Source organism: Procambarus clarkii, chromosome 32, assembly GCF_040958095.1.
Source record: "Procambarus clarkii isolate CNS0578487 chromosome 32, FALCON_Pclarkii_2.0, whole genome shotgun sequence".
NCBI classification, from domain to species: domain Eukaryota; kingdom Metazoa; phylum Arthropoda; class Malacostraca; order Decapoda; family Cambaridae; genus Procambarus; species Procambarus clarkii.
Window position 1 is genome coordinate 4,841,264 of NC_091181.1, and position 22,381 is coordinate 4,863,644.

The window sequence follows — 22,381 nt, forward strand, 5'->3', positions numbered from 1 at the left end:
AAACAATAGGCAGAGTTTTTTTTTACTCTATGTCCCTGTTACCTAGCAGTAAAATAGGTACTTGGGTATTAGTCAGCTGTCACGGGCTGCTTCCTGGGGGTGGAGGCCTGGTAGAGGACCGGGCCGCGGGGACACTAAAGACCCGAAACCATCTCAAGATAACCTCAAGATAACTAAGAAGCAAGAAGAAAAATAAAAAAGAATGAGACGCCCACAGAGGGCAGAGAAGGCATGGGAACAGAAATAACTGCAACAGAGGCATAAAGGAATACTTGGACATTAATACTCAGACGAAGATGTATAAAGTAAGAAGCCATCAGGTTTTCTCACACAACCTACGTGAGACCCTTCTCTTGGGTATGCAGCCTCGGCATGGAACCCTCACCTGAAAAATACGCAAAACAAAGGAAGAATTGATCCGATGAAATGGGACCAAAGAGCCAGAGCTCAACCCCTAGCAAACACAACTAGGTGAGTACACTACAGATTCCTGAGCCTACTAGGCTCTATCATACCTATATTTAACTCCAAACACAGCTTTAAATATAGGTATGATAGAGCCCAGTAAGCTCAGGAATCTGTACACCAGTTGATTGACAGTTGAGAGGCGGGACCAAAGAGCCAAAGCTCAATCCCCGCAAGCACAATTAGGTGAGTACAATTAGGTGAGCACACACACACACACACACACACACACACACACACACACACACACACACACACACACACACACACACACACAGGCTAGCAGGAACGGATCCACACTACTAATCATGGAAGACTTCAACCATGGAAAGATAAATTGGGGGAACAGAGACCCACATGGAGGCCCAGACACATGGAGAGCTAAGCTGCTGGATGTGGCAAGAAGAAACTTCCTAAGTCAACACGTCAAGGGACCGACAAGAACGAGAGGAGGGGATGAACCAGCCTTGCTTGATCTGATATTTACCCTAAATGAGTCGGATATAAGGGAAGCTAAGTTGGAAGCCCCCTTGGGAATGAGTGATCATAGTATATTCAGCTTTGAGTACCTGGTTGAGCTAGGAATTATCACCCCCAAAAAAGAACTGGGAAACAAAGGGCTAGCGTACCGAAAGGGAAACTATGAGGAGATGAATAAATTCCTATGGGATATACATTGGGACACAGAACTCGGAACCAAGTCCGTACAAGACATGATGGACTATGTCACCCAAAATGTCAGGAGGCTGTAAGCAGGTTTGTCCCAGCCCAACAGGAAAAAACAGAGAAGCAAAGGCAGAATCCGTGGTTTAATAGGGAATGTATGAAAGCAAAGGAGCTGAACAAAAGGGCATGGAGGAACTTCCGTAATAACAGAACACCAGAAAGTAGAGAGAGTGTTATGATCTCAGCCTGCAGGAGAAACGAGTCTCCCTTCTTGAGAGTTATTCAGCAAGCCTGACCTAACTAGAAGGTCTAGCAAACATTGAGGTGATAACCCATATGAAAAATGGCTGGTTAGATATGTAAAACAATTTAAGATTATGGGCAGTAAGTAAGGAAATAGATAAATGACTGGCTGGGAGATGTGGACACTTTGCTGGAGGCGTGAGGCTCGCTTCCGGAGGACCTTGACCTCACTTGAGTGCCAGACATCGCAGGGGGAAGCCGCGCTTCGTTGAGCTCCCGTCAGAAGGGAACCCCTAGTGATATATCTCTAAGAGAAGAGAAGTGTGCAGACGTGCCAGCTGTGGAATCGAGCTGGGGACGTGTGGTCTCAAGTCGTGGACGATAATTAGTGAATATTAAGCCGCCCGGAGGCATTATTGTGGGCTGTGTGGAGCGCCCTGACCAGACGCCGTCAGAGGAAAAGCGCCCTCGACCAGTTAATCTGTGGTAAGCACGATATACGCCAGTTCATAGTGATTGCATTGTAGTTGGTCGTGTGCCCAGCGACAGTAGCGATGTTTATTTATAAGTTAGACATGTTTTAATAAGGCAGAAGGCCTGAAATAGGAGAGTGAAGAGGGAGGAACACGGAGCGACGTCCGTCCTCTCTGAGCGCTGGCGGACGACTGAGGGAGCCTGGCTCCGGATGGAGGAAGACCCTCCCAGCGAGTGAGGACGCCGCCGCCAGGCGAGGTGGAGTATGGACCCGCCCAAAACGGGGGAGTCCACTCTCACTGTATGTAGAGAACAGATAGAGGTTTGAGGCAAACATATTGTGTGAATATTTTTTGTTTATGTGTTAAAGGGGAACGTTTTATTGGAGTGTCGATGGGTTGCAGGTTTGTCTTTTGGGGAAGAAGTTGTTGAGAACTTCGAAGCCAGCAGATGAAGTAATTGATGAGACTCCAAAGGTAGTGGAGCAGAGGACCTCGAGCTGTGAGGAGAAGCAGCAGTGAAGAGGAGTGTCACGTGCTTCTGTAGAGGTGGTGAAGCACCATAGTTACTCGAGGAAGCTTCATGGTGTAGCAGCCAAGAGAGCTGTGGAGGAGCCTAGCAGAAGGGTGAAGCACCGTAGTTGCTCAAGGAAACTTCATGATAGCAGCCTGGAGGAGCTGCAGAGGATCCTGGTAGTGAAGCCCGGCAGAACCTAAAGAAATAGGGTAGTGAACTTCCAGAGGTGGAAGGGGAAGTTCTGGTGGATTACTAGTAGGGAGTTGATAGTGTTTGGTTGTCATTAGCGTGCAAGACGCAGTGAGAGGTGAGTGACTGTTGGCATTCTTGCGTCAAGGAGTTTTTTTATATTGAAGTATCAATGAACATTTATACTGGTATATGTTATTGCATTCAAATGCTGGTTTTCTATGTATATATGTTATCTTGCTGATGGTGCAACAGTGTACGTAGGCTTGACCAACTTGAGGAGGTTAATGATATCAGGTGGTGAACCAGGAAGTAGGATACCACTTGATAAGCTGATAATAGAGTTCTGATGGTATTGGAGTGCAACCTGATTGTGATATTATAGAGTATAGGATTCATTATTATTATATGTGTGTATGTATCGTGTATGTGCTGTGTTCAGTAAATGTGTCACAATTTGCTGGTGTTTGCCCTTGTCCTAGTGAGGCTTCCCAGGAGGTAGTAAAGAAGGAGAGAGAGAGAGAAAGAACCATGAACCACTGCTGTGGACAGGGTAGGAGGTAATGCTAGTAAGTCATAGGGGGGATTGAGGAGATCATATCTCATAAGGAGAGAGTGGGGAGTCACAGCGGCTCGAGTGGGTGTGTGCACGTGACAACGAGGCTAAGTGTTGGAGCCGCATCCCCTGAACGTGTGACGTTGAGCCCCTCTCCAAGAGCCAGAAGCGCCAAGGGTGATCTCCTAGTATAAGCACTCTGCCGAGTTGTGGGTTGGGTTGTCCGTAGAGAAGGATCAACGACGACAACACCAACCAACCCACAGTCTATAATAAGAGATACCAAAGAATCAGGAACGAGTATGTTAGTGTGAGAAGAGCAGCTGAGAAAAGGTATGAAAATGATGTAGCTAATAAAGCCAAGACCGAACCAAAGCTACTACACAGTCACATCAGGAGGAAGACAACAGTGAAGGAACAGGTGATGAAACTTAGGGTGGGCGAGGACAGGTACACAGAGAATGACAAAGAGGTGTGTGAAGAACTCAACAAAAGGTTCCAGGAGGTCCTTACAATAGAACAGGGAGATGTCGCGGCGCTAGAAGAGGTGGCAGCAAACCAGGTGACCTTGGATAGGTTCGAAATTACAAGAGATGAGGTCAAGAAGCACCTATTGGAGTTGGATGTGAGAAAAGCTGTTGGGCCGGATGGAATCTTGCCATGGGTATTGAAAGAGTGTGCAGGAGCACTTTGCCTACCACTCTCCATAGTGTATAGTAGGACACTGGAAACGGGGGACCTACCAGAAATATGGAAGACTGCTAATGTAGTACTAATATACAAAAAGGGTGACAGACAAGAGGCACTGAACTACAGGCCAGTGTCCTTAACTTGTATACCATGCAAGGTGATGGAGAAGATTGTGAGAAAAAACCTAGTAACACATCTGGAGAGAAGAGACTTCGTGACAACCCATCAACATGGGTTCAGGGAGGGTAAATCTTGCCTTACAGGGTTGATAGAATTCTACGATCAGGTGACAAAGATTAAACAAGAAGGAGAAGGGTGAGCGGACTGCATTTTTTTGGACTGTCGGAAAGCCTTTGACACAGTACCCCATAAAAGGTTGATGCATAAGCTGGAGAAACAGGCAGGAGTAACTGGTAGGGCGCTCCAGTGGATAAGGGAGTACCTAAACAATAGGAAGCAGAGAGTTACAGTGAGGGGTGAGACCTCAGACTGGCGTGAAGTCACCAGTGGAGTCCCACAGGGCTCTGTGCTTGGACCTATCCTGTTTGTGATATACGTAAATGATCTCCCAGAGGGTATAGACTCATTCCTCTCAATGTTTGATGACGACGCCAAAATTATGAGAAGGATTAAGACAGAGGAGGACCGCTTGAGGCTTCAAGAAGACCTGGACAAGCTGCAGGAATGGTCGAACAAATGGATGTTAGAGTTTAACCCAAGCAAATGTAATGTAATGAAGATAGGGGTAGGAAGCAGGAGACCAGATACAAGGTATCACTTGGGAGATGAAATACTTCAAGAGTCAGAGAGAGAGAAAGACCTGGGGGTTGATATCACGCCAGACCTGTCCCCTGAAGCTAATATCAAGAGGATAACATCAGCGGCATATGCCAGGTTGACTAACATAAGAACGGCCTTTAGAAACTTGTGTAAGGAATCTATCAGAACATTATATAACACATATGTCAAACCAATCCTGGAGTATGCGGCTCTAGCATGGAGTCCATATCTAGTCAAGCATAAGACTAAACTGGAAAAGGTTCAAAGGTTTGCCACCAGACTAGTACCCGAGCTGAGAGATATGAGCTACGAGGAGAGACTACGGGTATTGAACCTCACTTCGTTGGAAGACAGAAGAGTTTGGGGGGACATGATCACCACATTCAAGATTCTCAAGGGAATTGACAGGGTTGATAAAGACAGGCTATTTAACACAAGGGGCACACGCACTAGGGGACACAGGTGGAAACTGAGTGCCCAAATGAGACTCAGATATATTAGAAAGAACTTTTTTAGTGTCAGAGTGGTTGACAAATTGGAATGCATTAGGAAGTGATGTGGTGGAGGCTGACTCCATACACAGTTTCAAGTGTAGATATGATAGAGCCCAATAGGCTCAGGAACCTGTACACCTGTTGATTGACGGTTGAGAGGCGGGACCAAAGAGCCAGAGCTCAACCCCCGCAAGCACAACTAGGTGAGTACACACACACAGCTCAACACCCCTTACAAAACACTGTAATCAATAGGAGGGTCAACCCTCATTAAATATGCCATAAAACCCAGGCTAGTAGTCGTGTGTACACACACACTCACACACACACACACACACACACACACACACACACACACACACACACACACACACACACACTTTGAACAGATTGCAGAGATGGTCAGAGAAATGGCTACTAGAATTCAACACGAGCAAATGTAAAGTTATGGAAATGGGACTAGGAGATAGGAGACCAAAGGGACAGTACACAATGAAGGGGAACAGCCTACCTGTAACGACGCGTGAAAGAGACCTGGGGGTGGACGTAACACCTAATCTATCTCCTGAGGCACATATTAATAGGATAACGACAGCAGCGTACTCTACACTGGCAAAAGTTAGAACATCATTCAGAAACCTAAGTAAGGAGGCATTTAGGGCGCTTTACACTGCCTACGTAAGGCCAGTCTTAGAGTATGCCGCCTCATCATGGAGTCCCCATCTGAAGAAGCATATAATGAAACTGGAAAAGGTTCAGAGGTTTGCAACGAGACTCGTCCCAGAGCTACGAGGGATGGGGTATGAAGAGCGCCTGAGGGAACTGTGCCTTACGACACTAGAAAGAAGAAGGGAGAGGGGGGACATGATAGGAACGTATAAGATACTCAGAGGAATTGACAGAGTGGACATAGACGAAATGTTCACACGGAATAGTAACAGAACGAGAGGACATGGATGGAAGCTTGAAACTCAGATGAGTCACAGAGATGTAAGGAAGTTTTCTTTTAGCGTGAGAGTAGTGGGGAAATGGAATGCACTTCAGGAACAGGTTGTGGAAGCAAATACTATTCATAATTTTAAAACCAGGTATGATAGGGAAATGGGACAGGAGTCATTGCTGTAAACAACCGATGCTCGAAAGGCGGGATCCAAGAGTCAATGCTCGATCCTGCAAGCACATATAGGTGAGTACATATAGGTGAGTACACACACACACAGATCGCGTGGAGAAGATTTTGAGAAAAAACCTGGTAACACATCTGGAGAGAAGGGACTTCGTGACAAATCGCCAACATGGGTTCAGGGAGGGTAAATCTTGCCTTAAAGGCTTGATAGAATTCTACGATCAGGTGACAAAGATTAAGCAAGAGAGGGCTGGACGGACTGCATTTTCTTGGATTGTCGGAAAGCCTTTGACACAGTACCGCATAAGAGGCTGGTACATAAGCTGGAGAGACAGGCAGGTGTAGCTGGTAAGGTGCTCCAGTGGATAAGGGAGTATCTAAGCAATAGGAAGCAGAGAGTTACAGTGAGGGGTGAGACCTCCGATTGGCGTGAAGTCACCAGTGGAGTCCCACAGGGCTCTGTATTCGGTCCTATCTTGTTTCTGATATATGTAAATTTTCTCCCAGAGGGTATCGATTCATTTCTCTCAATGTCTGCAGACGATGCTAAAATTATGAGAAGGATTAAAACAGAAGAGGACTGTTTGAGGCTTCATGAAGACCTAGACAAGCTGAAGGAATGGTCGAACAAATGGTTGTTTGAGTTTAACCCAACCAAATGTAATGTAATGAAGATAGGTGTAGGGAGCAGGAGGCCAGATACAAGGTATCATCTGGGAAAGGAAATTCTTCAGGAGTCAGAGAAGGAAAAAGACTTGGGGGTTGATATCACGCCAGACCTGTCTCCTGCAGCACATATCAAGCGGATAACATCAGCGGCATATGCCAGGCTGGCCAACATACGAACGGCATTCAGAAACTTGTGTAAAGAATCATTCAGAACTTTGTATACCACATATGTCAGGCCAATCCTGGAGTATGCAGCTCCAGCATGGAGTCCATATCTAGTCAAGGATAAGACTAAACTGGAAAAGGTTCAAAGGTTTGCCACCAGACTAGTACCCGAGCTGAGAGGTATGAGCTACGAGGAGAGACTACAGGAATTAAACCTCACTTCGCTGGAAGACAGAAGAGTTAGGGGGGACATGATCACCACATTCAAGATTCAGAAGGGAATTGATAGGGTAGATAAAGACAGTCTATTTAACACAAGGGGAACACGTACAAGGGGACACAGGTAGAAACTGAGTGCCCAAATGAGCCACAGAGATATTAGAAAGAACTTTTTTAGTGTCAGAGTGGTTGACAAATGGAATGCATTAGGAAGTGATGTGGTGGAGGCTGACTCCATACACAGTTTCAAGTGTAGATATGATAAGAGCCCGATAGGCTCAGGAATCTGTACACCTGTTGATTGACGGTTGAGAGGCGGGACCAAAGAGCCAGAGCTCAACCCCCGCAAACACAACTAGGTGAGTACACACACACACACACACACACACACACACACACACACACACACACACACACACGCACGCACACACGCACACACACACACACACACACACACACGCACGCACACACGCACACACACACACACACACACACGCACACACACGCACACACACACACACGCACACACACACACACGCACACACACACACACACACACACACACACACACACACACATACACACACACACACACACACACACACACACACACACACACACACACACACACACACACACACACGAGGGGTGCCAGCTAATTAAAACACAGACCAACAAGGAGACAACAACGATAACATGCTTCTTATTACTGCGATATCAGAAGGGGGGAGAAAATGCTGTTTTTTTCCTTCGGTATTCTTAGAAATCTTTTAACCTGAAGGATAAAGATATAGAAAATATATATATATGTTAGTGATGGATTTATTATATACAGAAACCATATTAAAGTAATTTAATAAATTCCTCTAATATTATGTTATCTATATCTATATCTACAGGAGAAAGTTTCTTTGTTCAGGGATGGAGCCTAGAGTTAGCCTCAGAAAATGTTGCAAGATGACTGGTAGGTATAAGGGGACGGTAATAGGCAAGTCGGTAGACACGAAATGACCGGTGCCGAATCCATAGAGTTTGTTTTTTTAAACAAATTCCATCCTCGTAAAATATTAATTCAGCACACTGTTTTGTGGTAATTAGGTGTTAGAAGCCCTTAGAATCTGGTACCCGGTGGTGTCCTCTTGGTGAAGATGGTGACAGTGATGAGAGGAAGGGTGTAGTGAAGATGGTGACAGTGATGAGGGAAGGGTGTAGTGAAGATGGTGACAGTGAGGAAGGACGAGTATAGTGAAGATGGTGACAGTGATGAGGGAAGGGTGTAGTGAAGATGGTGACAGTGAGGAAGGACGAGTATAGTGAAGATGGTGACAGTGATGAGGGAAGGGTGTAGTGAAGATGGTGACAGTGATGAGGGAAGGGTGTAGTGAAGATGGTGACAGTGATGAGGGAAGGGTGTAGTGAAGATGGTGACAGTGATGAGGGAAGGGTGTAGTGAAGATGGTGACAGTGAGGAAGGACGAGTATAGTGAAGATGGTGACAGTGATGAGGGAAGGGTGTAGTGAAGATGGTGACAGTGATGAGGGAAGGGTGTAGTGAAGATTGTGACAGTGATGAGGGAAGGGTGTAGTGAAGATGGTGACAGTGATGAGGGAAGGGTGTAGTGAAGATGGTGACAGTGATGAGGGAAGGGTGTAGTGAAGATGGTGACAGTGATGAGGGAAGGGTGTAGTGAAGATGGTGACAGTGATGAGGGAAGGGTGTAGTGAAGATGGTGACAGTGAGGAAGGACGAGTATAGTGAAGATGGTGACAGTGATGAGGGAAGGGTGTAGTGAAGATGGTGACAGTGATGAGGGAAGGGTGTAGTGAAGATGGTGACAGTGATGAGGGAAGGGTGTAGTGAAGATGGTGACAGTGATGAGGGAAGGGTGTAGTGAAGATGGTGACAGTGATGAGGGAAGGGTGTAGTGAAGATGGTGACAGTGATGAGGGAAGGGTGTAGTGAAGATGGTGACAGTGAGGAAGGACGAGTATAGTGAAGATGGTGACAGTGATGAGGGAAGGGTGTAGTGAAGATGGTGACAGTGAGGAAGGACGAGTATAGTGAAGATGGTGACAGTGATGAGGGAAGGGTGTAGTGAAGATGGTGACAGTGATGAGGGAAGGGTGTAGTGAAGATGGTGACAGTGAGGAAGGACGAGTATAGTGAAGATGGTGACAGTGATGAGGGAAGGGTGTAGTGAAGATGGTGACAGTGATGAGGGAAGGGTGTAGTGAAGATGGTGACAGTGAGGAAGGACGAGTATAGTGAAGATGGTGACAGTGATGAGGGAAGGGTGTAGTGAAGATGGTGACAGTGATGAGGGAAGGGTGTAGTGAAGATGGTGACAGTGATGAGGGAAGGGTGTAGTGAAGATGGTGACAGTGATGAGGGAAGGGTGTAGTAAAGATGGTGACAGTGAGGAAGGACGAGTATAGTGAAGATGGTGACAGTGATGAGGGAAGGGTGTAGTGAAGATGGTGACAGTGATGAGGGAAGGGTGTAGTGAAGATGGTGACAGTGAGGAAGGACGAGTATAGTGAAGATGGTGACAGTGATGAGGGAAGGGTGTAGTGAAGATGGTGACAGTGAGGAAGGACGAGTATAGTGAAGATGGTGACAGTGATGAGGGAAGGGTGTAGTGAAGATGGTGACAGTGATGAGGGAAGGGTGTAGTGAAGATGGTGACAGTGAGGAAGGACGAGTATAGTGAGGATGGTGACAGTGAGGAAGGACGAGTATAGTGAAGATGGTGACAGTGAGGAAAACGATGATGACTGTCCCCCAAGAATGTCCAGGACACGACCTGACTAACTCTGTATCTCCGAAAACTGTTAACAACCCCTCTCGTGCCCTTGTTGACCACAACGGCTGTAGCACCCAATGATACAGTAGGACCCAATGATACAGTAGGACCCAATGATACAGTAGCACCCAATGATACAGTAGGACCCAATGATACAGTAGCACCCAATGATACAGTAGCACCCAATGATACAGTAGCACCCAACGATACAGTAGCACCCAATGATACAGTAGGACCCAATGATACAGTAGGACCCAATGATACAGTAGGACCCAATGATACAGTAGGACCCAATGATACAGTAGGACCCAATGATACAGTAGGACCCAATGATACAGTAGCACCCAATGATACAGTAGCACCCAATGATACAGTAGCACCCAATGATACAGTAGGACCCAATGATACAGTTGGACCCAATGATACAGTAGCACCCAATGATACAGTAGGACCCAATGATACAGTAGCACCCAATGATACAGTAGCACCCAATGATACAGTAGCACCCAATGATACAGTAGGACCCAATGATACAGTAGGACCCAATGATACAGTAGGACCCAATGATACAGTAGCACCCAATGATACAGTAGCACCCAATGATACAGTAGGACCCAATGATACAGTAGCACCCAATGATACAGTAGCACCCAATGATACAGTAGGACCCAATGATACAGTAGGACCCAATGATACAGTAGGACCCAACGATACAGTAGGACCCAATGATACAGTAGGACCCAATGATACAGTAGGACCCAATGATACAGTAGGACCCAATGATACAGTAGGACCCAACGATACAGTAGGACCCAACGATACAGTAGGACCCAACGATACAGTAGGACCCAACGATACAGTAGGACCCAACGATACAGTAGGACCCAACGATACAGTAGGACCCAACGATACAGTAGGACCCAACGATACAGTAGGACCCAACGATACAGTAGGACCCAACGATGTTTAGGACGAGTCCGGCCTCAAACGGCATAAATGAGGTTGATGCGTGCCACACTGTCGGCCCCTGCAGACACTGGGACCCCCAGAGTGCGTGCCACACTGTCGGCCCCTGCAGACACTGGGACCCCCAGAGTGCGTGCCACACTGTCGGCCCCTTCAGACACTGGGACCCCCAGAGTGCGTGCCACACTGTCGGCCCCTGCAGACACTGGGACCCCCAGAGTGCGTGCCACACTGTCGGCCCCTGCAGACACTGGGTCCCCCAGAGTGCGTGCCACACTGTCGGCCCCTGCAGACACTGGGACCCCCAGAGTGCGTGCCACACTGTCGGCCCCTGCAGACACTGGGACCCCCAGAGTGCGTGCCACACTGTCGGCCCCTGCAGACACTGGGACCCCCAGAGTGCGTGCCACACTGTCGGCCCCTGCAGACACTGGGACCCCCAGAGTGCGTGCCACACTGTCGGCCCCTGCAGACACTGGGACCCCCAGAGTGCGTGCCTCACTGTCGGCCCCTGCAGACACTATGGGACCCCCAGAGTGCGTGGCACTCTGCAACACCTCCGTCAGTGTACATAATTGCCGCCCATTTTATGTTACACAGATATTTGAATTTATCCATTGTGCCACATTATGTGTCTCTGGGTACACGTCGACAGCTGTTTACTTAGGTTATAACAAAGTCGCTTGTTTGACACTAATTCATACACCTGACAGAGCAAACACATTAAACAGGTGGTCGGTCAACAGGGACTTACCTTGATGTCTGTGTTGGACCTGCCTTCACCTACTACAGTGACATCCGGCCCAGTTCTCCACGAAAACTGACCGGCCAGCTTACTTCTGGCTAGCTAGGCAGCTTGACAACACTTACAAGACGTAGCTCAGCCGGCAAGTGCGCCCCCACACACCCACGACACAGGACTAGAAGCCGGTCGGCCGACCGGACAGAACACTGGACTTGTGATCCTGTGGTCCTGGGTTCCGTCCCAGGCGCCGGCGAGAAACAATGGGCAGAGTTTTTTTCACCCTATGCCCCTGTTACCTAGCAGTAAATAGGTACCTTTGTGTTAGTCAGCTGTCACGGGCTGCTTCCTGGGGGTGGAGGCCTGGTCGAGGACCGGGCCGCAGGGACACTAAAAATCCCCGAAATCATCTCAAGATAACCTCCAGATAACCTCCAGATACCCCCCAGGAATTGTTCATCCAAGGCCAGTTTTTACCCCATTACAACTATGAGTCAAGAGACTCGACGCTTGGCGACCACTTTCCTCACATAGACCCAGCTTCCACTTACCCAAGTGACCAGAGACATTGTGTCCCTGCTGACCTTGTCACCCGGAAGGTCCTCCTCGACGACACAACACCTGCCTAGTTCTACCCAAAATACTTTTAAAATTTAATACTTCGTCTATGAAGTGACTTTGTTATCCAACTTTTCTTAAGTTGGGATTAATTACTAGACGTCATAATATGGCAACAATGGAAACAGAAAGGAATTGTTACGTACCTTAAAACTTGGTGGATTCCTGTCACACGATGAGCTAAAAAGGTTTTACCTGAAATGGCAAGAAAACTATTATTTATATCCTTTTGGATTTGTTTATATACATTACAATCCTCATATCCCGCATGACTAGTCATATTTTAATCCATATATGTAAGGTGCGCAGGTGAATGTGACGCTTGAGCATCGAGGTGTTACTAACCTTGTCTTGAAGGAGGAGACGCTGGTGTATCTTGTCTTGGAGGAGGAGACGCTGGTGTATCTTGTCTTGAAGGAGGAGACGCTGGTGTATCTTGTCTTGAAGGAGGAGGAGACGCTGGTGTATCTTGTCTTGAAGGAGGAGACGCTGGTGTATCTTGTCTTGAAGGAGGAGACGCTGGTGTATCTTGTCTTGAAGGAGGAGAGCGCTGGTGTATCTTGTCTTGAAGGAGGAGACGCTGGTGTATCTTGTATTGAAGGAGGAGGAGACGCTGGTGTATCTTGTCTTGAAGGAGGAGACGCTGGTGTATCTTGTCTTGAAGGAGGAGACGCTGGTGTATCTTGTCTTGGAGGAGGAGACGCTGGTGTATCTTGTCTTGAAGGAGGAGACGCTGGTGTATCTTGTCTTGAAGGAGGAGACGCTGGTGTATCTTGTCTTGAAGGAGGAGACGCTGGTGTATCTTGTCTTGAAGGAGGAGAGCGCTGGTGTATCTTGTCTTGAAGGAGGAGACGCTGGTGTATCTTGTATTGAAGGAGGAGGAGACGCTGGTGTATCTTGTCTTGAAGGAGGAGACGCTGGTGTATCTTGTCTTGAAGGAGGAGACGCTGGTGTATCTTGTCTTGGAGGAGGAGATGCTGGTGTATCTTGTCTTGAAGGAGGAGACGCTGGTGTATCTTGTCTTGGAGGAGGAGACGCTGGTGTATCTTGTCTTGGAGGAGGAGACGCTGGTTGTCGGAAAATCCGACACCATTTAATATATCATACATACAGATAATTGTAGCTGTGTTGTATAAACAAGTTAACCATAGAAAACGTAACTTGTAGTGGAATTACCATCTAAAGAAAACGGGATATCATCACCACATACCATTATAAATTCACCAGCTATTCTGGTGGGAATTATTCTTAAATACATTAGTCTTTGGACTTTACCATCATAAAAACATCTTATATAAATTAACTTAATTATCAATATTAAAGTAGAGTAAATGTGACCCTTCTATCACTTTCTGACATCTGGACAATGTAAGCCAGGCAAGAGTGAGGAGGAAGGGGCAGCCATTGTTTATACTAGACCAGAGGCACGGGAGCAAATACGGCTTCTGTTAAATTTACTTGGACGTAGTGTTATGGAAACCAAAAGTGTACCATTATCAACACGCTGTCTACAAATCAAGTTAAGTGTTCTTTCCGAAACCCATTATCTATCATTAGTGGCCATTAATGTCATTGGGTAGGGTGATCCGGTTAGATCACGAAATCGCCTCAAACTAAAGGTAATTAAGCCAGGTCTTCATTGTTCCATGTACAGTTTCTCTGAAATACTTGTCATATATAGGATTCTGGCTTTACAGCTAGCGCCCTTTTGACAGGTCAAGACGAGGAAGCAAGACTTTGTGCACCAGTTACTGGGTGATGGAAGCTACCTCAAAGAGGATAATTTGGTGTCTACACCCTAGTTATACCTGGTGGACTAACCTGCTGTACTATAAGATAAGGAACCTTTTCAATGTATGTAGTTAAAACTGTAGTTTAATTGGCTGCATATATATAAATTAAATTAATATAAACCCCCCCTAATGTGTAGAGGATCGATTTGTGAGATTATGAGATTATTGCAGAAATACAGTCCACTTATCATTATACAAATTGCTATCGAAGTATATAAATTAACGTAAATATAAATTCATATAAATTAAATAAATATAAATCTCACAGGTCGGTTCCCACATTATTTGGTCATCTTCGAACCGGATGACGGATTATTTGATCCTTTGAACCCACATTTGGTCATCTTAGTACCGGATGAACCAGTTAACCAGTGGATTCATTAAATATACTAGTGCAGTGTGTAAACAAAGGCCAGCCAGTCAAAGACAGCGGCGTTACCTCGTGAGAGTTCACGAGCCCCGCTCAGTTCAGATCAGCTTCGTCAGCGGTTTCATGTACACCCACAGATTTGGTGGCGTGTTATTCTGTGAAATGACAGCGCTAATATAGAAGCCAGCCAAATTAGTGACTGTTTCGCGATATTGTTCACGGATTTCGTGGTGTTAAATTTCGCGAGAGATTATCTACGAATTTTGTGGAGTTTATTTCGCGAGGTCACTAATAATATTTAATACTTCTTGATAATATTAGAAATTTATAGAGGCTAATTAAGAGGCTATTATCAATAATTGTGTATATTATTTCTCCAAAATAGAGAATTATTTAATATATTGCACTAGTGATCACAGTATAATATTTACTAATTGCCAACCCACAACAGGGTAGGATATTAACCATTGACTAGTTGAACTATTATTGTTCATCCTAGTCCCATTATTACCATAGTCAGTTGTACTATATTCAACAACCTAACACCATTAATGAATGGTCCAGACCCTATTTTGGGTGTAATTTTTATCAACTCGAGTTGAGTTGTATATATAATAATTTACTTATGATCATTACACCTTTGAGTGATTAATTAGTGTCTCTACCATCCTAGGGTGATATAGAAGAGCTAACCTAAAGGTACTTCCAGTGACACTGGTTTATCACTCAAATCATTAGTGTGTATGATTGTATATATATAATGTGTATTAATTTTAAGTGCTAACCTCTAGTAGAGGTAGGACTATTGCCTAGTGAGTGCAGAATTTTACCCTAGGCTACCATCAGAGCTTGTTCAGTATTATGAGCAGCCCAAGTACAAGCCCCACAAGGCTTCACCAACTAGCCAGTATGGATAATGCAGGGAGAATGAAAAGAACCCTTGCAGGTCTTAAAGGCCACTTAACAAGACAGATCAAGAAATGTGAAGATTTGTCACAACAATCTCAAGTTGATTATGCTGACCTGGAAAGCTATTATCAAGCAGCTGCAGGTAAATTTGAGCAAATCAAATGTCAAATAGCAACATATGTGGCTGAACTTGCCAACACCAATTTATCAGAAACAGAAATAGACGACATTATGGTTGATCTTGCGAATTATGAAGATCACACTCAGGCCACGTTACAGCCTTATGTCAAATTAATTGCCCAGAACAAGGCAACAGCAACAACAACAACAGTTGCATCTAATACGAGTCAAGCAGAAGCTCGACTCCCTCCAATTAATTTACCCACTTTCTCAGGAAAAGATGAGGAAGATTGGGACTAATTTGGGAACAAATTCGTTGACCTTGTAGACTCAAAACAATCTTTGCCAAAGAGTAGTAAATTCTCTTATTTGCAAGGCCAATTATCAGGTGAGGCTAAAACAGTAGTATCCCATCTGAGATTAACTAATGACGGCTATGATCTGGCAGTAAAACTCCTCAAGGATAATTATGCTGATCGAGAAGTAAGAACATCACATTTAGTTCATGAGCTGTTGCATTTACCCCCACCGGAGGCTTCAACTGATTCACTCCAAGTCTTCAAGCTGGAGGTAGAATCATTGATCAATGCCCTCAGCCTGACAGCAGATACAAACGGGGCTGAGTGGGTCTTGAAAATAATTGTCCAGGAGAAAATACCTTGGGACATATTGAGACAAATGAGTGCTCATTACAATAAAAGTATCTTATCCATGAATGAAATATCTGAAGGTTTAAAGTCAGTAGTTCATCAATTACGAACACATGACAAATTAAAACCACCAAGTAAACCCTCAGAAACCAATAATAGTAAACCACAGAGTACCAAAGGTACTCCAAATCAATCTAGACAATATAATTCAACACCAAAGTGGAACAGTAGCAGTGTGGGCGTATATACAGTGGGACCCTCCAAGCCTATAGTTACTGTGTCACCCAAGAATGTGACACCAAAGGGTACTAGAAGCTATGGAACATGTTTGTTCTGCAATGAGAAACATTCAATGTACCACTGCCCTAATTTTCCTGATAGTGACGCCCGTGTTGAGCGACTCAAAGATTTGCAACATTGCACGAGGTGCCTCAGGAAACATAACATCAAGGACTGTGATACCCAATTACACACCTGTAATAGGTGCAACGAAGGTCAGCACCATGCAGCATTGTGCAGAGACACCAAAACAACGTCTCCAAACCCCAAGGTGGAAGATAGCATTCCCACCTCAGTACAGTACTGCAAGGTGCAACCAACAAAGAGTGTCCAATCGGCAAAGTCTAAAGGTAATACGACTTTGCCTACTGCCCAAATTACCATCCTGAATAAGAGGGCCAAGGTCCATACCCGAGGGTTGTTTGACCAAGGATCGCAGAGAACATATGTCACTAAAAAGTTGGCAGATGAACTACAATTAAGGCCTGTAGCCCAGATGTCACTCAATATCTCAGGGTTTGTAACAGATCCAGGACCTCAAGTCTACCAGGTGGTACAACCATCAGTACGTTTAGGCTGGTACGTCTGTCGAGTACAAGCCATTGTGGTGGACAAAATACCAGTAGACCTACAAGTTCAAGGTCTGAGAGCAACAGCCAAATTCCTGAGAAATAGAGGAATAAAATTGGCAGATAATATTAAGTCTGATCACCTCACCGACTTCGGTCTCCTTGTAGGGACAGACTATTGTCATCGATTCATCGGTAGCCCTACTAAATATCAGGGTATAACCATGTTAAACTCTGCAGGAGGTAAATTACTCTCAGGCCCAGTATCAAGCCTGAGGAGACCTATGCCTGCAGATAAACAATACCAATAGAAATCTAAATTTGTCAGCTGATTATATTTCTCCAGTAGCATTATACTAAGGAGATTACAGCTGACTATACCAACAGAGGTTGATGTTAGTATCATCATTTGAAGCTGAAGATGAGTTCATGAGGCCTCAGTGGCAAATCAGTGAACAGTAGCCTAAAACAGCTACAAGTCACTGCGACCAATGTCACTGAACCCACTGCAGTCTCAGAACCATACTTTACTTTAATGATGAGCTATTCAATCTTCTGAATCAATTAACTGAATTAAACCCCAATAAATCTGATGACTGATTTGATACATTTATTATTTAATCAAGATGTATTCCATGGGCCTCAGTGTTTATATATCAGTGACCAGTTACCTGAAGAAACTTCAAGTTATATCTAATGTCACTGATCTCACTGCAGTCCCTGAATCATACTTGACTGTAGTACTTGATCACATCCAGTCTCCTGGGTTAAATAATATGTAATAAGGCTTGAATATTAGCCTTTCAAGAGTTGACAGGGAAATGAAATCGCATTAGACTTCTAACCCCTGCAACTCTAGTACGGGACATCCGTCCTGTACGAACAGACGCACAAATGTGTGATTACTAACTACTAACATCAAATTAATCTAATAATTCGAAGGAGGAGTATCGGTGTTCGTCTGTTCTAAATAGGACTTCGACCCGTGAGCAGCCCCTGGGGAATTATGTCGGAAAATCCGACACCATTTAATATATCATACATACAGATAATTGTAGCTGTGTTGTATAAACAAGTTAACCATAGAAAACGTAACGTGTAGTGGAATTACCGTCTAAAGAAAACGGGATATCATCACCACATACCATTATAAATTCACCAGCTATTCTGGTGGGAATTATTCTTAAATACATTAGTCTTTGGACTTTACCATCATAAAAACATCTTATATAAATTAACTTAATTATCAATATTAAAGTAGAGTAAATGTGACCCTTCTATCACTTTCTGACATCTGGACAATGTAAGCCAGGCAAGAATGAGGAGGAAGGGGCAGCCATTGTTTATACTAGACCAGAGGCACGGGAGCAAATATGGCTCCTGTTAAATTTACTTGGACGTAGTGTTATGGAAACCAAAAGTGTACCATTATCAACACGCTGTCAACAAATCAAGTTAAGTGTTCTTTCCGAAACCCATTATCTATCATTAGTGGCCATTAATGTCATTGGGTAGGGTGACCCAGTTAGATCACGAAATCGCCTCAAACTAAAGGTAATTAAGCCAGGTCTTCATTGTTCCATGTACAGTTTCTCTGAAATACTTGTCATATATAGGATTCTGGCTTTACAGCTAGCGCCCTTTTGACAGGTCAAGACGAGGAAGCAAGACTTTGTGCACCAGTTACTGGGTGATGAAAGCTACCTCAAAGAGGATAATTTGGTGTCTACACCCTAGTTATACCTGGTGGACTAACCTGCTGTACTATAAGATAAGGAACCTTTTCAAAGTATGTAGTTAATACTGTAGTTTAATTGGCTGCATATATATAAATTAAATTAATATAAACCCCCCCTAATGTGTAGAGGATCGATTTGTGAGATTATGAGATTATTGCAGAAATACAGTCCACTTATCATTATACAAATTGCTATCGAAGTATATAAATTAACGTAAATATAAATTCATATAAATTAAATAAATATAAATCTCACAGGTCGGTTCCCACACTGGTGTATCTTGTCTTGGAGGAGGAGACGCTGGTGTATCTTGTCTTGGAGGAGGAGACGCTGGTGTATCTTGTCTTGGAGGAGGAGACGCTGGTGTATCTTGTCTTGGAGGAGGAGACGCTGGTGTATCTTGTCTTGGAGGAGGAGACGCTGGTGTATCTTGTCTTGGAGGAGGAGACGCTGGTGTATCTTGTCTTGGAGGAGGAGACGCTGGTGTATCTTGTCTTGGAGGAGGAGACGCTGGTGTATTTTGTCTTGAAGGAGGAGACGCTGGTGTATTTTGTCTTGGAGGAGGAGACGCTGGTGTATCTTGTCTTGGAGGAGGAGACGCTGGTGTATCTTGTCTTGGAGGAGGAGACGCTGGTGTATCTTGTCTTGGAGGAGGAGACGCTGGTGTATCTTGTCTTGGAGGAGGAGACGCTGGTGTATCTTGTCTTGGAGGAGGAGACGCTGGTGTATCTTGTCTTGGAGGAGGAGAGCGCTGGTGTATCTTGTCTTGGAGGAGGAGACGCTGGTGTATCTTGTCTTGGAGGAGGAGACGCTGGTGTATCTTGTCTTGGAGGAGGAGACGCTGGTGTATCTTGTCTTGGAGGAGGAGACGCTGGTGTATCTTGTCTTGGAGGAGGAGACGCTGGTGTATCTTGTCTTGGAGGAGGAGACGCTGGTGTATCTTGTCTTGGAGGAGGAGACGCTGGTGTATCTTGTCTAGGAGGAGGAGACGCTGGTGTATCTTGTCTTGGAGGAGGAGACGCTGGTGTATCTTGTCTTGGAGGAGGAGACGCTGGTGTATCTTGTCTTGGAGGAGGAGACGCTGGTGTATCTTGTCTTGGAGGAGGAGACGCTGGTGTATCTTGTCTTGGAGGAGGAGACGCTGGTGTATCTTGTCTTGGAGGAGGAGACGCTGGTGTATCTTGTCTTGGAGGAGGAGACGCTGGTGTATCTTGTCTTGGAGGAGGAGACGCTGGTGTATCTTGTCTTGGAGGAGGAGACGCTGGTGTATCTTGTCTTGGAGGAGGAGACGCTGGTGTATCTTGTCTTGAAGGAGGAGACGCTGGTGTATCTTGTCTTGGAGGAGGAGACGCTGGTGTATCTTGTCTTGAAGGAGGAGACGCTGGTGTATCTTGTCTTGGAGGAGGAGACGCTGGTGTATCTTGTCTTGAAGGAGGAGACGCTGGTGTATCTTGTCTTGGAGGAGGAGACGCTGGTGTATCTTGTCTTGGAAGAGGAGACGCTGGTGTATCTTGTCTTGAAGGAGGAGACGCTGGTGTATCTTGTCTTGGAGGAGGAGACGCTGGTGTATCTTGTCTTGAAGGAGGAGACGCTGGTGTATCTTGTCTTGGAGGAGGAGACGCTGGTGTATCTTGTCTTGAAGGAGGAGACGCTGGTGTATCTTGTCTTGGAGGAGGAGAGCGCTGGTGTATCTTGTCTTGGAGGAGGAGAGCGCTGGTGTACCTCGTCCAGAGAGGTGAGGTGGGGCCCAGTGGTTGGCGCCACACTGCTGACGTCACGCTCGCAAACACATTTACCGAGACGACGTAATATTTCGCCACAAGACCTGAAACACTGCACGAAGAATTAAGAGGCACCAACGCGCACGTAATTTTCCAATAGCAGTTTTGTCCTGGTCTAATATTTTCCGTACAACACTAAACTATCCCGAGTCAACACTCGGCCACGGACAGCAGTAGCGGCGTCTTCTGCCCTGGTGTCTCGCACACAACTCAATCATAACTTCAGTACACTTATAGGACACTGCCATACACGGATCGAATAATTCAGGTACCTGCACCCTTTAAAACATTATATCTGAACTGTACACACTCAGACATTAACTATACAACATCCAGTCTCAGTAAATCACTTTGACGAAAACACTTGTATCTATCAGATGCGGTGAAACTGTTCAGATAAACTTCCCGTATATCCGTCACACGCACCACATCAGAGCACTTACCATACATAACGACTCACTCCTCTGACCGCCGGCCCCAGGCAGTGGTGGCTCAAGGTGGCGGCTGCCCACCTCAAAGACTCATATATTATTTTTACCGTATCTGAGTACTCAAAAATCGCCGTTTTCGCAAATATAAATTTATATTGTTATATATTAACACTTGGTATATGGTTAAGTCTGGGTTAGGTTCCGTTATGGTGTTTAAGTGGTGTTGGAAATTATTGGGTGAAGTATTTACAGGTGAGATTTGGATAGAAAACGGCAAAAAAGTATTGTTGTTTTCTGTTCGGACGTTCGTTGGCTCGAAATGTCGAACGTCATCTGTTGTGAGTCGTGTGTAAAGTGATTTACGTTCGTAAATAGGCGGGCTTGACAGTTAGAATAATTAGTATTAGCCTTTGTTGACAAGGACGAGCTGCGACTTGCCCCCACAGACGTATGGAGGCTCAGGGCTTCATTTCAAGCTTCGAATGCTCACGCTCACGACCCCACTCAGAGCAGCCCATCCTCGCATACAAAGATCCAACCTCGTTAATCCAGCAGCCAAACCCGCTGTTTATGAATGAGTAGCGGTTTACACACGACTCACAACTGATGATATCCGAACACTTCCGGAACAAGTGCTTCGCTCACGTCCTCTGTTGGAACCACAATTCTATAAATGCTTCACCCACGAACTACAAATACAAATAATCGTCAACAGAACCTAAACACCTAACCTAACCTACTCTTAACTATACATAGAATCTGTATGAATAAAAATATTAATTTATACATGAGAAGAAACTAATGTTTAATACACAGTGTGTTAACATTGATGAATGCGTCTGCGGAGGACGGCCGCTGCTTTAACCAGCCTAGTGTGAGGACGGGCCTAGTGTGAGGACGGGTGATCCTGTGGTCCTGGGATCGAATCCAGGACCACAGGATCACAAGTCCAGCGTGCTGTCCGCTCGGCCGACCGGCTCCCTTGTACAGGTCTGTACAGGTCTGGCCCACGGGATAAGGAGAGTGTATAAGGTAGCTGGTATCCCCAAAGAAACAAACCTTGGTCATTTATTAGACACGTATAAACGACAGAGACGCTAAATTAAAATTCAGCGAAAGGGTCGAGGCTGTGACTGGAGTGGAGGTTGACTTAGAAGAGTCTACCGAGGAGCTGCTCAACTGGTGCGAGCAGGAAACACTTCAACCTGTGAGTGGGGAAGCCTTTTAATGTTGACAAAAGATGAACGCGTGGTTGGTCCTTGAGAGTTAAGAGCCTCTGGGGAGAATATGAACATTTAAATTAGGAAAGAGACTGTTGATATATAGTCCTTTGATGATAATGGCTCAGAGGACAGTGT

General features: G+C 45.3%; 1 long non-coding RNA gene across 1 annotated transcript; it reads left to right on the forward strand.

Annotated features, from left to right (window-relative positions):
- The first annotated feature begins 1,433 nt into the window (after positions 1-1,433).
- On the forward strand, positions 1,434-3,012 carry LOC138370397 (uncharacterized). The gene is made up of 2 exons (XR_011230124.1): positions 1,434-1,860; positions 2,253-3,012. It is a non-coding gene; the product is annotated as an uncharacterized lncRNA (long non-coding RNA).
- The last annotated feature ends 19,369 nt before the right edge of the window (positions 3,013-22,381 follow it).